The sequence below is a fragment of the Hyaena hyaena genome, unplaced genomic scaffold (genome assembly GCF_003009895.1).
Source record: "Hyaena hyaena isolate Hyena2069 unplaced genomic scaffold, ASM300989v1 scaffold_48, whole genome shotgun sequence".
NCBI classification, from domain to species: Eukaryota; Metazoa; Chordata; class Mammalia; order Carnivora; family Hyaenidae; genus Hyaena; species Hyaena hyaena.
The window spans coordinates 2,807,382-2,823,607 of record NW_024080680.1 but is presented as its reverse complement, the minus strand read 5'-3'; the positions used below and the strand labels follow the sequence as shown (position 1 = coordinate 2,823,607).

Genomic DNA, 16,226 nt, shown 5'->3' with positions numbered 1-16,226 from the left:
GATGTGGTATATATTTGTACAATGGAATGTTACTCAGCCAATAAAAAGAATGAAATCTTGCCATTTGTGACAACATGGAAAGATCTCAAGGGCATTATGCCAAGTGAAGTAAGGCAGACAAAGAAAGCAAATACTAGATGGCCTCTTTTTTACATGGAATCTAAATTTATACATAAACTATATATATATATATAACTAAGCTCACAGATACAGAGAACAGCTCGGCAATTACCAGAGGTGTGGGTGGGGAGGATGGGAGAAATGGGTGAACTGTTTTCATGTTATTTTTTAGTTTAAATAAATTGAATACGGGGAGCCTGGATGGCTTAGTCTGTTAAGCATCCGACTTCAGCTCAGGTCATGATCTCACGGTTCGTGGGTTTGAGCCCCGCGTCAAGCTCTGTGCTGACAGTAAGCTCAGAGCCTGGAGCCTGTTTCAGGTTCTGTATCTCCTCTCTCTGAACCTCCTCTGCTCACGCTGTCTCTCTCTCTCTCAGAAATAAATAAAACATTTAAAAAATAAATTGAATTTAATAGAAACCAAAAAGCAAAGCAAAGAAAAAATTAAATTAACATAGTTTTGTACAATTTTCTTTCTTCAAAATACGACTTCAAGTGTCTTAGAAGTTTCTTACAGTATTACTGAAGTACTGGAGAAATGGAGAAAGCACAATACATTTTTTTCCCAAAAGAACAAAAGAGTATATAGGCACATAATCGCAAGCAGCCAGAAAATCACCTGTAACACTGTGCTTAGTCAAGAAATATGCCTGTGTTTTGAGAATGTAAGCTTCGTTAATGGCTCGTGAAGTTGCGAGCTGTTCTGATATTCTCCCAAAAGCACACCGTGATGCCTTCACACCAGATTTTATAACCAAATGCCCAGTTTCACTTTGCAGAATTCTTCCTGTTGATTCCTTTGAAAACTGCCAGTAGAAACAATTAGCAGAGAAGCTGAACACGCAAACCTGGTGGGTTAAGAAAGACCAGATTTCCAGGACAATGCCTTGTTTGTCGAGGGGAAATACTGTTCAGCCTTTTCTGGCTCTCGAAGCAATGGAATTTCCCCTGCGTAGACAAATATGAGCAGCTTGTTTCAAAATATGCATTCCTTCCCATTTAATGAAAATGATCCCATTAAAGTATTATAAATTGAATTAAATTGCTATCCATTTTTCTTTTTTAATATGCCTAATAATAAATTTCACCAAAGTGATGTTACCATTATAGGTTCATTTTTACCGCATTTCTTTATAGTACCTTTGTCATGATGATCTCATTAGCAGGCATTAATGCTTTTCAAAATCCTTGCTAAAAAAAGAAAAAAAAGAAAATGAAAATAGCCTATCCTATCAACATCTAATTGGAACTTCTCTGGGGAAACTTTCGGTTATTTGTTTTTACAAAAAGTCTCAGTATGTTGCTTTGAATGACTAATGATAATTGTCATAATATCATAAAATAACAGTTTACAGCCAACCTGTATCTGGGAAATTAGTCATGGAGACCAAAACAAATAACAGGGAGATTCTCATCGACTTCTACACATTTTCAGCTAGCAGGCACTAATACTAAAGGTTAGGTATGACTGTTAGCCACTTTACAAATAAAGAATCATAGTCTTACAGACATTATGTAAGGTGACAGGCACATAGCTAATAAACGGAAGAATGTAAAATCTGGAGGAGGCCAGCATTTATACCTGGAACTTCTACTTTTTCTCTTCTAACGAGAATTTACTAAAGTCTTGGAAATCACAGAAATACTTGACAGAGGTAACTCACATCTGCTCTAAGATTCGTTACTTCCAGAACTGCTCAGTCCTAAATATTCTCGGGGATTTTAACTGCTCCCTAGGAGACCTCCTTCCCCCCAGGTCAGAGATCAACTGAAGTCACCCACCGAGGAGTCAAGTTCTCATTGAAAGGGGATAAAAGGATGCTCGAGCCTAATATAGGTCTCAGGGTGCCTGTTAAGTTCCCAGAAAGATCAACGGTGGGAACATTCACTTATCTGAAGGGAAGCCCACCACACTTCCCCACCCACCTTGCCCAACACACACTATGGTCCCACACAATGGCCAGAACTGGGCCACTGAAGGATGGTCCAAATTCTCCAGCAAGGGAGAAACCAACAGCCACAGGGTAGCTCTCTTCTAAGCCAAATACGGTTTTTCTTCTAACCTAGTGTGAAGGACACTTGTCTTAACCAATGTTCACAATCTTTATGGGAAACACATAAATAGCTCAGATAAGTTTTTTCAGACATAGGATAGCTTCAAGCTAGCTTTACGAGGAGAGGAATTCTCTCACACAGCTCTGTCGTGTTCTCACTTTACAGGACTCAACAGAACATGGACAGGCAGGAGAGCCTGCCTTTGGGTGACTTCCCAGACTTAGGTATTGGCTCACTCGCCTTGACTAGCAGGGCCCACCAGAGGGGACCTCCTAGTAAACGAGGGCATTTGCTCCCAGGATAATCGCTACTTTAGATAACATATAGTTTGAAGTCCTAAAAGGTATAGTTTCTAACTTTATTATTATATTTTAATGTTTATTAACATATTTTTTGTTTATTTATTTTTGAGAGAGAGAGAGTGTGCGTGTAAGAGAGAGAGACTGGGGGAGGGGCAGAGAGAGAGGGAGGCACAGGGTCTAAAGCTGGCTCTTGACTGACAGCAGAGAGCCCAGTCCGATACAGGGTTCAAACTCACAAACTGTGAGATCATGACTTGAGCCGAAGTCGGACACTTACTTGACTGAGCCAATCAAGCACCCCTAGTTTCTAACTTTAAAACAAACCAAAAGGGCTAACCTCTGCCTGTCCGCAGGACCCATTCTATATGGAGCCCAGGTACACAGATGCTTAGGGCCAAGCAAGGCAAACGGAAAAACCCCAAAGGCTGTGTGTACCACACATGGGCCATCTTACAGAAATGGAAAGTTGACTCCAAATACCTGGTGACTTCATGTTGGGGTTCACAGATACCTAAGATTCCACTGACTTTTCCATTTCTGTCCAGATTAGGGGATAGGTGTTAGAGAGACCCACATAGATGGCTTCCATGTTCCAGAAGTGGTCAGCAGTTCCAGAGCTGAAAGTGGCACCCCTGATCTTCTATGACACTATGAAATAAAGGTCACAGGCCACCTGCTACCTCATCCTCATTTTGGAGGCAGCACAGCATAGAGGGAAGAATGAAGCTGTGGTTTCTCAGAAATGGGGAAGAGAATCCCCATTCTGCTTCTTACCAGCTATGTGATCTTGAACAAGTGGCTTTAGCATACTGACCCTTAGTTGCTCTATCCGTTATCTACATTTTACGGTGATGGTGAAGAGTAAATCAAACAAGGGCACCTGGGGGGCTCAGTCGCCTATGCCTTCGACTTCAGCTCAGGTAATAATCTTGTGTTTCGTGAGTTCGAGCCCCACATAAGAGCCTCTGTCCCCCTCTCTCTCTGCCCCTCCCCCACTTGCACTCTCTCTCAGAAATAAACAAACATTAAAAAAAGAATAAGTCAAACAATATTTAGTACATGCCTGGCACATAGTAGGTGCCTTAAAAATAGTAGCTACTGTACCTTCAACTTAGCTCTTTGAGAGTAGGAATTATGTTTGTTTTATCCTTCCCTTTGCCCCATTACCAACAGCCACTTGGACTTGATACATTTACATGCTCAGTAAATATTTGCTGAATGATGAATGCATGAACAAACAAATGAATATCTCTACAGTGCCTACAGGGGAACATTTAAGCCAATCATCACATAGTTTGAGTAATGAAGAGCAGTATCTGCCAGTAGATAACATTACCAGAAATAATACCGAAGCATGAGGAATTTGTGAAATGTCAATGCGCTGGCCTTTTGAACAGGCTGCACAGAGCAGACAGCCACTCAGGATTTAGCACAAGCCTTGTCCATCACACTTCAGCCTGAGACAGTGATGAAGGTAGACTTGGGACTCAACAGCCCATCAATGACTAACCAAGCAGCATCCAGGAAGGGCCCACAGGGTGCCAGGCCCCAGGTCGAGGGCCAGGAAATAGAGCTGACAGACAGAATTCCTGCTCTTGAAAGCTTACAGCCTGCTGGAGAAGTTGAGTAGAGACAACCTTTGTTATGGGGGTAAGCAGGGCAAATACACATGGAATGATCCGGGAGTATAGCAAGACTCCCCTTGCCCAACAGTCTCTCCTTATCTGGGTATCAGGCCTGGAATCCCCCCTTCCTCAGCCTCTGGAGCTGGATCAGGCTGTATCTGATTCCTTCCCTACAGTAGTCCTTGGTTCCTTAACAGCCCAATTCCTTGGTCCTTATGTGACAATGGTCACTTCTCACCTAATTTTCAGGTTAATCCTGAATGAAAAGCAGGATTTCTTCAAATCAACAGATGTGGTTCAACACTCACTATTCCTTTAATTATGGAAATGGTCACTGAGAGGCTACGGTGTGCTAGGCATTGAGGGTAGCACAGAGCTCAGGGAAGATGCAAGATACACCTATCATGGTGGGCAATACTGTTAACAACTATGAGGAGGAAGAATGGGGACTAATGAAATACACAGCAACAACACTAAATCTAACGGAAGCACAGATCTCAGCTGACAACAGATGGATAAATAAGTATACTCAGAGAAGAGGGAGGCTTCATAGTTAGAATGGTGGGATTTGGGATCTGAAGCCCACGTTCAAGTCCTCGGCAAAGTTATTAACCCATCTCTGCCTCAGCTTCCACACTTTAAAAATGCAAATAGAAATAATGACAATTATTACCTCATAAGTTACTGTCCTCAAAGGTAAAGATTAAATAGGAAACATATACATATAAATACACCTACGCATGTTCATATATAGAGCCTATAAAATATATATTTCTATATACATAAGTTCATTACATAAGTTCATTAGCACAGTATGTGATACATAAAAGGCTTCATAAGAAAAATTATTCTTAAGGATGAAAGTAAGAAAGAGTTCTCAATATTGAAGGAGTAACAAGTGTCACAGATTGGAGATAAAGAAGTAGAATGTCAGACTCAGATGGAGAGCCTTCTTTGGATCTCTGGGTTTCTGACTTCTACAAAAATGTCCAACCCCATGACTGACCCCAGAGATAGAAAGACTTCCCTCTCAGTCACTATTCACAAGCGGTTTTTTTTGTTTTTTTGCTTAAAAAAATTATTTATTAAGTAATCTCTGCAACCAACATGAGGCTTGACCTCATGATCCCGAGATCAAAAGTTCCATACTCTTCTGACTGAGCCAGTCAGGCACCTAGCGTTCACAAGTTTTTATTGTCATTATCTCCTGGTACCCCAGGCCTGTCTTAGGTCTGTTGTGTATTAGTTATAACACATTTGGCTGAAAGTGGCAGAAACTAATGTACAAAAAAAAAAAAAAAAAAAAGGAAGCAGAGAGATTACGGCTCAGACACCTGAGAGGTCCAAGCACAGCAATGGCTGAATCCAGATATTCAGAAATAGTTGCTGGTAATCTTTCTCTTCTCCTTGCTCTGCTTTCCTTTACGCTCACTTCACTCTAGACCATTCTTTTCTCCACGGTAGCAACGTAGCCATTAGCAAGTCTATGTTTACATTCCATAGCCCAGGGAATCTTCTAGGAAGCAGCTTCCTCTTGACCCCAAATTCCAGGGTTCACTCTCATTGGACCAACTCAGGGCACTCTAGCCAGAGGAGGGGAAAATGCTGATTGGCCAGGCCTAGATCACATGCCCGCCTTTGGAGCCAAAGGTCAGATTGGCTGCACCAGGACCATATGAGTGGGTGGTGGGAGGCGAGGCCGTTCCTGGGCGAGACGTCTGCCAATTTGCTCTCAGGTCTCTACTCTGAGCACAGGGAACTCTCTCTGCTTGATTGATGGCTTGCCCCTGGCTCTCGGGTAGTCTCTGCTAACTGGAGCACTGACAGAAGATGAGAGAGGAGGGAGAATGAGAAGCCTAGATATTTCTCCCTTTTCCTCTGCTTCAAGGGGTATCACAGCCAATGGTGGTGGCTCCCTTGGGCCCCCTCCCTTCATGTTCACCTCCGGATGGTCAGGCTCACCTTCCTCTAGCTTCCAGCAGATGGGCTTGGACTCTGCCTCCTCCCTTGGTCTCCCAGCCCTGTGTATTAGAGACAGCCTGCTGTTGCTGACCACTGGGCAGCGTCATGCTTCTGCGCCGCCTCCCACCCCTCCCCCCAAGAGCATGACCCTTCCCTGGAACACACTTCACTCTATTTGAAATGCCTGGGACGCTTTGTGTTGTTTCATCTGGACCCCGACTCACACATTCCCTAGAGGAAAATCCAGGAGAGGGTATCCATGTCTGCGAGGCAAAATCCATGGATGTCCACTACAGACTAAAATCTGACTAGTTCCTGTGATTTCCTCTGCAGGGAATGAAACGTTGCCCCTTACTCCCAGCCTGTGCCTGCCTTGCTACTTAACTAATATAACTCTGTTACGATGCCGTGTTCCAAGAGGCCTGGAGGAACAGAAGCGGCAGCAGCAATAGGCAGTTATGTGTCATTCCCTGTGCCCCACCCTGTCCTCAATGTTTATAATGTAAGTTAACTCACTTAGTACTCAAGCGACACTATGAAGCAGTACTACCACATTTCACTTTGACACACGAGGCAACCGAGACTCGAAGAAATTCCCTTGAGTCAAAGAGCTGCTAAAAAGTCAAGCTGAGGGGCACCTGGGTGGCTCAGACGGTGAAGCCGACTCTTGTCGCAGCTCAGGTCATGATCTCAGCATTTATGAGATCGAGCCCTGCGCTGGGCTCTGTACTGACAGTGCAGAACCTGCTTGGGATGCTCTCTTCCTCTTTCTCTGCCTCTCCCCCACTTGTTCTCATTCTCCCTCTTGAAATAAATACACTTAAAAAAAAAAAAGTGAAGCTGAGATTCGAACTTGGCATTCTGGCTTCGTGAAGAATCTCCTCTCAACCAGGGTGCTTGACTGTCTCCAGGCAAGGGAGGGAGCAGCCAAGGTCTGAAACATGCCACTTGGCACATCATGTGTGGCGACCCTCCCTTAAGAGGTGATGGGTCCACCCTGAGTGGAATAGCCAGTGTTCGGTTCCCAGTGGGGGCACGTCAGTATTAGGCAGAAACACCCTGATATTCTGTTTGGGGTTTTCCTCGCGGAAGCTGCCAGCTGTGGAACATCGCTTGACTATTTCTAATAAACTCTGGGTTATAAAAGGGGATTAAAGCTCTATCTGCAAAAACCATTTGTGGCACAAAACAATTACCATGATCGCAAGAAATGTGGGGGATAATTCTGTGAAAATTGCACAAAAGCCATGCCAAACCCTCGCTCAGCATTCCAGTTAGAATCCGAATGAAATGAGGAAATAATCACGGGGCTACGATGATGCCTAATTAAAGCTAAATTTAGCCAACCCCGGTTTTTCAGAGTTGTCATGAAATCCATTTCAACTCACACAGTAATAATGGCAAACCCAGATAATGAGGAAAGGGATTTAATTTGAAAGGTGGAATGTCATCGATACAATAATTAAGTTAAAAAAAAAAAAACCCACACAGGGGCCAAATGAAACGGGCAGTTCTTTGGTTGACATTTTCAGGGATTTCAGGGTGACTTCCTGACTTTCTAACTTAAAAATAAAAGGAAAGAAAAGCAAGCAAGGAGAATCTCAAGCAAGACGTTGATTTTCTTGCCATTTCCAGGGGTGCTAAGTGAACATGGTGTCTCAAGGCAGCATGGCTGGGGAGAGGGTGGAAGACCAGACCTTTAATTACAGGCAGGGAAGATTCTGGCTCTTCCTTTCCTGACAGCTCCATGGGGGCCGGGGAGTGACACCACAGGCTGGCTCTAAATTAGACTGTGAGGAAAGGGGAGTGAGGCTGCTCAGAGAGCTGGAGGGCCTCACCAAGTCAGTGCTTTAGACTTGAGCCGCCTTTCCCCTATGAAGCTCTACCTCCTCTTCAGTGAATCTGTGTCCCTGAGAAATAAATCAAGGAATGTCTGTGAAGCCTGTAGTCTTATGAAAAGGAAACAGTGAGGAGACAAGGTGAGGGGAGAGGAAATAGTTGATAAAGGAAACGTTCTTCACAGCCAAGGCTCTGGCAGACACACACACACACACACCCTGACGCACACACAGGCACACGTAAGTAACATGAAGGCCTCCAGCTTCGGTTCATTTTCTATTTTTCTCAGCCCTTGCAGGCAGGAAATGAGGGGGAAATCTGAAGGTTGACTATATGGTTACTGATCTGCTCTCTAAATCCAGAGAGAATCAAGGGAGCATAGAGTAGCTACATTTCTCTTAGAATCCTTCAATATTCAATTTACTCTCTCCTAGGTATGAGGCACTTTGTCTTACTTCATCTGCACTGCAATACTAAAAAGTAGGTATCATGACCCCCATTTTACAGGTTAAGAAACCAAGACTCCGAGAAGGTGAGCAACTTGCCCCAAATCACAGAGCAAGTAGGTAGCACATTTGGGATTCAATCCACAAACTGTCAGACAGTAGTACAAGACTGCCTCCTAGCTACTTCATTCCGCTAAGAGGCAAAATGTCTCCGTGTACTGTCTATCTTCATTACAAGTTGTCTATTGTGAAGATGTTTTTAATATGGGCTTAAAAAAATGAAAACAATGAAATTTCAGCTTTGGAAAAAAGTCCATGTAATGGACAAAAGAGATCATTTCAGCACACACACGCAGCATAATTTTTCAAAAAGTAACATAAATCAGAATATTATTCTGGGAGATAATCATGCCACACACTAGATGAATTTAAGGCTTTTTAATATTTCTTGAGAATTAGATTCAATTACAAAAGAAACAGGTTAGTTGAGGGGGAGGAGTTAAGATGGCAGAGGAGTAGGGAGACCCTAAGCTTGCCTCCTCCCTCAAACACAGCTAGATAAATAGCAAATCACTCTGAACACCCAAGAAATCGATCTGAGGACTGAGAGAACAAAACTGCATGTCTGTACGTAGGAAAACAACCAACTCATGGATGGTAGGAGCTGTGGAGAGTTAATTTGGGGGAGAGGAACTATGGGTGCTGCGGAGAGGAGGGAGCCCTGCTTATGGAAGACTACGGCAAGGCAGCGGAGTACAAAACCAAAGTTCTAGAAGTCCACCACCACCGGGGTCGGGTCTGGCTTAACAGTGATCCTCTGGGGAAGGAGGGCGGAGACCCAGGAGCGGACAGGATGGTTTGAGGATCTCCTTGGTTCTACCTGGAGAAACCTGGCTGGAATGCAGTTGGGAGTGGTGGCAAGGCCTTTCCCCTGACAGCTGCACTGTTCCCAGGCATAAGTGGGAAGGCTGGCTGAGGGCAGCGAGCCTTGGTGCCAGCTTTATGATCCACTTTGCCAGAAACTCCAAATTGTTGCATGGCCATGGGACTCCCTTCCTGGGACAAGATGGCGAATGGCAAAAGCGTGGCGAGACTCTCGCCGAGAGGCCCAGAGTAGGTCATGCCAAGGGAGTCCCTAAGATTTGGAGTTTAGAAACCCAGCTGTACGCCTAAGATAAAACACAGGAGTACTATGCAGTCTGGGAGGTGGACAGCTGGTACACAGAGAGGGTGAAGTGGGGGGGGGGGGTGTATCTGGCAGAAGCCGGGGACACAGGGAGGTGACTGCTCTTCTGTGAAGGCTTTTTTTTTTAATTAAAAAAAATATTTTTTAGTGCTTTATTTATTTTTGAGAGAGAGAGAGACACAGCTCACAGAGTGAGCAGGGAAGGGTCAGAAGGAGAGGGAGACATAGAATCTGAAACAGGCTCTAGGCTCTGAGCCAGCTGTCAGCACAGAGCCCAGCATGGGGCTTGAACCCACGAACTGTGAGATCACGACCTGAGTCAAAGTCAGACGCTTAACCCACTGAGCCACCCAGGCAAGAGTGACAAGTTTGAGCTCTCTGCTCTGGGGGCAAGAGAGCAGGGCACCGCCAGCTTGTCTCCCACCAGACAGCACAGACCAATCTCAGTGAGCTAAACAGCGACACCAAGTGGAGACAGGGGTCACACCAAACCCTGCCCACTATGCCCTCTCTGTGCCCTGTAGTGCATCTCTACTAGGGCAAGTGGACCTGAGAGTCAGCACAACAAGCACTTTGCCACAAAGACCAGCATAACCCCCTTGCCTGTACCGTATCTACTAATCTAAAGTGCTGCAAAACTTCAACACTAGGGGATATAGGATCTAGCTTTGCTCTTCTTTTTTTTTATTTAAAAAAATTGCAAAGTTTAAAAACTTGTATATATATATACACACACATACAAAAAAGACTAGAAAGGAACAGAGAACATCACCAGAAACACCAACTTTACAGTTAACACAACAGCACTAAATTCATCTTTCAATAATCACTCTAAATCTAAATGGACTAAATGCTCTAATCAAAAGACATAGGATATTAGAATGGATAAAAAACCAAGACTCACTAATATGCTGCCTATAAGACACTCATTTTAGACCTAAAGACACCTGCAGATTGAAAGTGAGGGGATGGAGAACCATCTAGCATGCTAATGGATACTGAAAGAAATCCAGAGTAGCCATACTTATATCAAACAAACTAGATTATATAACAAAAACTATATAACAAGAAATGAAGAAGGACATTATATCATAATTAAGGGGTCTTTCAATAAAGAAGATTTTAACAATTATAAATATTTATGCTCCTAACTTGCAACAGCCAAATATAGAAATCAATTAAAAACAAATATAAAGAAACTCACTGATGATAATATAATAATAGTAGGAGACTTTAACACCCCAGTTACAGCAATGGACAGATCAGCTAAGCAGAAAAATCAACAAGGAAACAATGGCTTCGAATGACACACTGGACCACATAGACGTAACAGATATATTCATAACATTTTGCTCTAAAGCAGCAGAATACACACTCTTTTAGAGTGCACATGGAACATTCTCCAGAATAGATCACATACTGGATCACAAATCAACCCTCAACAGTACAAAGAGATCAAGATCATTCCATGCATATTTTCAGACTACAACGCTATGAAACCTGAAGTCAGCTAAAAGAAAAAACTTGGAAAGACCACAAATACATGGACATTAAAGAATATCTTACTAAAGAATGAATGGGTTAACCAGGAAATTAAAGAAATTAAAAAGTACATGAAAGCAAATGGAAAGGAAAGCATGATAGCGCAAACCTTTGGGATGCAACAAAGGCAGTAAGAAAAGGAAAGTATATTCCAATATAGGTCTACCTCAGGAAGCAAGAAAAGTGACAAATATACAACCTAACTTTACACCCAAAGGAGCTAGAAAAGGAAGAACAAATAAAGCCTAAACCCAGCAGAAGAACAGATATAATAAAGATTAGAGCAGAAATAAACAATATAGAAACAAAAAAAAGTAGGAAAAAACAGCAAAACTAAAACTTCGTTCTTTGAAACAATTAGTAATATTGATAACCCCTAGCCAGACTTACAAAAAAGAAAGGAGAAAGGACCCAAATAATTAAAACCACAAATGAAAGAGAAGAGATCACAACCAACACCACAGAAATCATAAAACAATATTATGAAAAATTTTATGCCAAGAAACTGGGCAATCTGGAAGACATGGACAAATTCCTAGAAACATACAAACTACCAAAACTGAAAATTCCTAGAAACATACAAACTACCAAAACTGAAACAGGAAGAAGTGAAAAATTTGAACAGACCCATTTGAACAGTAAAGAAACTGAATCAGTAACCAAAAATCTCCCGACAAACAAAAGGCCAGGGGAATTCTTTTTTTTTTTTAAGTTTAACTTTAAGAGAGAGAGAGAGAACATGAGCTGGGGAAGAGCAGAAAGAGAGAAAGAGAAGGAGAATCCCAAGCAGGCTCTCCAGTGTCACAAACTCTGAGATCATGATCTGAGCCAAAATCAAGTCAGACGCTTAACAGACTGAGGCCACCCAGGTGCCCCTTCCCAGGGGAAGACTTAATACCTATTCTTCTCAAATTGTTCCAGAAAATAGAAAGGGAAGGAAAACTTCCAAACTCCTTCTTAGAGGATAGCATTACCTTGATTCGAAAACCATACAAAAGCCCTACTAAAAAGAATTATAGGCCAATATCCCTGATGAACATGCATGCGAAAATTCTCAACAAGATATTAGCAAAAGGAATCCAACAGTACATTAAAAGAATTATTCATCACGATCAAGTTGAATTTATTCGTGGGCTGCGAGGGTGGTTCACTATTTGCAAATCAATTAGCTTATACACCACACTAATAAAATAAAAAATAAGAACCATATGATCCTCTCAGCAGATGCAGAAAAAAGCATTTGACAAAATACAACATTCATTCTTGATAAAAACCCTCAATGAAATGAGGATAGCTGGAACGTACCTCAACACCATAAAAGCTATATGCAAAGACCCACAGCTAATATCGTCCTCATTGGGGAAAAACGCAGAACTTTTCCTCTATGGTCAGGGACAAGACAGTGATGTCGACTCTCAGCTCTACTATTAAATAGTAGTATCCAAAGTTTCAGCCTTAGCAATCAGACAAAAAGAAAAAAAGAAAAAAAAAATCAGCAAGGAAGAGGTCCAACTTTCACTATTTGCAGATGACATGATACTCTATACAGAAAACCCAAAAGACTCTACCAAAAAATAGCTAGAACTAATACATGAATTCAGCAAAGTCCAGAATATAAAATCAACATAATCTGTTGAATTTCTATACACCAGTAAAGAAGCCGCAGAAAAAGAAATCAAGGAACTGATCACATTTCCAATTACATCCCAAACCATAAGATACTTAGGAATAAACCTAACCAAAAAGGTAAAAGATCTGTATCCTGAAAACTATAGAACACTTGGGGCACCTGGGTGGCTCAGTTGGTTAAGCATCTAACTCTCGGTTTCAGCTCAGGTTCTGATCCCACGGGTTTCTGAGTTCAAGCCCTGTAATGGGCTGAACAGGCTGTCAGCACAGAGCCTGCATGGGATTCTCTGTCTCCTATCTCTCTGACCCTCTCCCACTTGTGCTGTCTCTCTCAAAATAAATAAATAAAACTTATTTTAAAAACTATAGAACGTTTATGAAGGAAAGTGAAGAGGACATAAAGAAATGGAAAAACATTCCATGCTCATGGACTGGAAGAACAAACATTAACATGTCTATACTCCCCAAAGCAATCTACATATTTGATGCACTCCCTATCAAAATACCACCAGCATTTTTCAGAGAGGCAGAATGCATATTCCTGAAATTTGTGTGGAACCACAAAAGATCCCAAATAGCCACAGCAAATCTAAAAAAGAAAAGCTGAAGGCATCATGATTCTGGACTTCAAGCTATATCACAAAGCTGCCAGTATGGTACTGGCACCAAAACAGACAAAGAGATCAATGGAGCACAAAAGAAAACCTGGAAATGGACGCACAATTTTATAGTCAACTAATCCTCAACAAAGCAGGAAACAATATCCAGTAGAAAAAGGACAGTCTCTTCAGCAGATGTTGGGAAAACCAGACAGCAACGTGCAGAAGAATGAACCTGGACCACTTTCTTACACCCTATACAAAAATAAACTCAACATCGATGAAAGACCTAAATGGGAGACAGGAAACCATCAAAGTCCTAGAGAACACAGGCGGCAACCTCTTTGACCTCAGCCAGAGCAACTTCTTGCTAGACATGTCACCAGGCCAGAGGCAAGAGTGACAAAAGCTAAAAGGAATATAGAGACTTCATGAAGATGAAAAGCTTCGGCACAGTGAAGAAAACAATCAATGAAACTAAAAGGCAATCGACAGAATGGGAGAAGATACTTGCAAATGACATATCAGATACTAAAGGGTTAGTATCCAAAATCTATAAAGATCTTTTTATACTCAAAACTCAAAAAACAAATAATCCAATTAAGAAATGGGCTGAAGACATGAATAGACAGTTTTCCAACGAAGACATCCAGATGGCTAACAGACACATGAAAAGATGCTAAACATCACTCATCATCAGAGAAACACAGTGCAGATCAAAACTATAATGAGATAGCACCTCATACCTGTCAGAATGGCTAAAATTAACAACAAAAGAAACAAGGGGTGTTGGTGAGGATGTAGAGAAAGGGGAACCCTCTTGCACTACTGATGGGAATGCAAACTGGTACAGCTGTTCTGAAGAACAACATGGAGGTTCCTCAAAAGGTTAAAAAATAGAACTACCCTATGATCCAGCAATTGCACTACTAGATATTTACCCAAAAGGATACAAAAATACAGATTTGAAGGGGTACATGCACCCTGATGTTTATAGCAGCACTATCAACAATAGCCAATTATGGAAAGGGCCCAAATGTCCACCAACTGATGAAGAGCTAAAGAAGATGTGGTATATATACACAATGGAATATTACTCAGCTATCAAAAAAGAATTAAATTTTGCCATGTGCAGTGATGTGGATGGAGCTAGTGTGTATTATGCTAAATGAAAAAAGTCAGTCAGTGAAAGACATACCATATGATTTTACTCATATGTGGAATTTAAGAAACAAAATAGATGAACATATGGGAGCTAGAAAAAAGAAAAAAATAGAGAGGGAAACAAACCATAAGAGACTCTTTTTAAAATCCTTTTTTTTTTTTTTTTTTTTAACTAGGCAAAGAACTTTATTAACCTTGTTTCAAACTTTATACCCAGGCTTCTTCAGCTTAATTAGCAACAAAGAATAAATGCTGTATAAGCAAAACCTGAAAAGAGCTGCAGTGTCCAAGGGGCTTGTAAAAATATCAGAGCTCTAGATTTTACCAAATTCATGAAGAAAAAATTTTGAAAGCAGCCATAATATAAAATATCTCCCTGTAACTTCTTCAAGTTTTATCTTCCTCAGAGGTTGACTCGATTCAGTTTGCTTCATCCTTGGGAGCTTCATCAAAATTCTCCACAAGATGGGGACCTTCATCGTCATCATCCTCTCTGGTTGCGAGTGGTGCCTTTCCATCCACAGATGGTTTGGGCAGAGCTTTCAGCCAGTCTTCTTAAACTAGTCAGACTGTGGGCAGCAAGTTGGCTTAAGATAGTGAGTAGCATTTCTGTCAGCTGCGTTTGCTCAGCATGGCTTGTGATGGTGAAAGTTTCGCTGCCAGGGATGCCTGAACTTTAGGGTTGTTAAAGTGGGTCAAGATGGCAGCTGGAGGGAGCTAAACATTTTTTTAATGTTTGTTTACTCTTGTGATAGGGAGAGAGAGAGAGAAAGAGATCATGAGCGGGGGAGGGAGGGGCACAGAGAGAGAGGGAGACACAGAATCTGAGGCAGGCTCCAGGCTCTGACCTGTCAGCGCAGAGGCTAAAGAGGGGCTCAAACTCCCAAACCATGAGGTCACGACCTCAGCTGAAGTCAGACACTTACCTGACTGAGCCATCCGGACACTCCAAACCATCAGAGACTCTTAACATGGAGAACAAACTGAGGATTTATGGAAGGAGGCGGGTGGGGGATGGGCCAAGTGGATGATGATTATTAAGGAGGGTGTTTGTTATGATGAGCACTGGATATTATAAGTGATGAATCACTGAATTCTACTCCTAAAACCAATACTGCACTGTATGTTAACTAACTAGAATTTAAATACAAATTTGAAAAGAAAAAAATGAAATGAACTTAGCATGTATACGGGTATGTGTGTTCCTAAACAACTTAGTATGAAGGTAAGAATATTCACAGTCTTTGCCCTTGCCTGACCTCTAATTTTGGTGCCCTCATTACCACTCCGTCCAGGCCCTTGGTTGGTGTTGGTTCTCAAAGTGTGGGCCCGGGAAGAAGTCTGTGTGGGCAACTGAGCAGTGACGAATGCATCAAATAACAAATCCCTCTCTTCATATCTTTATGAGACAATCTGCCTTAGGCAATCGAAGTAATTCAAAATGGTACTTCTCAGAAAATAATGTGGCCCAGGAAATGCATTACTAAATGCCAGATGGACAAAATGATTTGATCCCTTCAACACTGCGGTTGACAATGTTTACCCAAAGTGGATGCACCAGTCTTTCCATCCCCAAATGCTGCTTGTCATGTAATATGACTCTGAGACTCCACCCACTGAGAGCGGGGTCTAAGATCCCTGCCACTGAGTTTGGGAAGGCTTGTGATCACAGCAGAGGTGACACTACGTGACTTCTGATGGTTGGCCCTAAAAGCCAACACAGCTTCTGACAGGCTGTCCTGGGGCACTTGGCTTTG

At 42.1% G+C, this 16,226-nt stretch overlaps 1 long non-coding RNA gene across 1 annotated transcript in view; it reads right to left on the bottom strand.

Moving 5' to 3' along the window:
- Positions 1 to 747: 747 nt before the first annotated feature.
- Positions 748 to 16,226, bottom strand: part of LOC120230820 — a 28,688-nt gene continuing 13,209 nt past the window's right edge. Inside the window, exon 3 of the long non-coding RNA XR_005528173.1 lies at positions 748 to 1,068. This is a non-coding gene — a long non-coding RNA (uncharacterized LOC120230820). The remainder of the gene's footprint in view (positions 1,069 to 16,226) is intronic.